We start from the raw sequence: 770 nt of genomic DNA, 5'->3' as shown, positions 1-770 counted from the left end.
GTTTACAATATACTTAACCAAATGAATATGTTGTAGTAATCATTCAATGCAGAATTAATGCTGTTTAATTTCTTATACCTCAACTGCTTCACTAGGATGCACCGTTTAGGAGTTAAAGGCGAAAACAAAAAAAATATCTGCTTTGTTACTTTACTAAATTTATTACTTTAATCTGAAGTTACTTTTGTAAAATTTTTGCATATTTGGTATTATAGCTTCATTATTTTTCAATAATTTTAATATCAAACGATAGCTATACATCTCGGCTTTAAATTATTACCTAAAGGGATTCACTATCTTTAACGGGGAAATGGAGAGGGCTACTTTGATCATGAATTATTTGTGAATAATATTTGTTTTTTATCTTATTAAAATTTTTTACTTTATTAGTTTACTTTCTTATAACATAATGTTTTATTAAATTATCCTATTCATTTGTGAAATTATAGTTTACACTATCTTTCATATTATTAGTAAATATTGATATGATTGACTTGTGATAGTTAAAATTAGAAATGTAAACATTTCAATATGTCTTCAAATACTGTCAATTGTTCTACCCCGTCCTCTCTCATAGTACTTTCAAATGGTGAGTTTATCATTTTGAAAAGTAGTTTATCTAGCAGAAAATCTATTAATTGTTTAGATTATGTTTACATCACTAAATTTGCCCTGGTTTTTGGCACTATATTTTTCACTTTTTGCCGCTTTAACTCAGTGTAGCATCACGATACAACTTTGAATTACAGCTCATTACTAATAGGATGAAA

The sequence above is a fragment of the Halyomorpha halys genome, unplaced genomic scaffold (genome assembly GCF_000696795.3).
Source record: "Halyomorpha halys isolate HHAL.00 unplaced genomic scaffold, Hhal_1.1 Scaffold772.1, whole genome shotgun sequence".
Classification (NCBI taxonomy): Eukaryota; Metazoa; Arthropoda; class Insecta; order Hemiptera; family Pentatomidae; genus Halyomorpha; species Halyomorpha halys.
The sequence above is the reverse complement of the archived record's forward strand: the minus strand, read 5'-3'. Positions refer to the sequence as shown.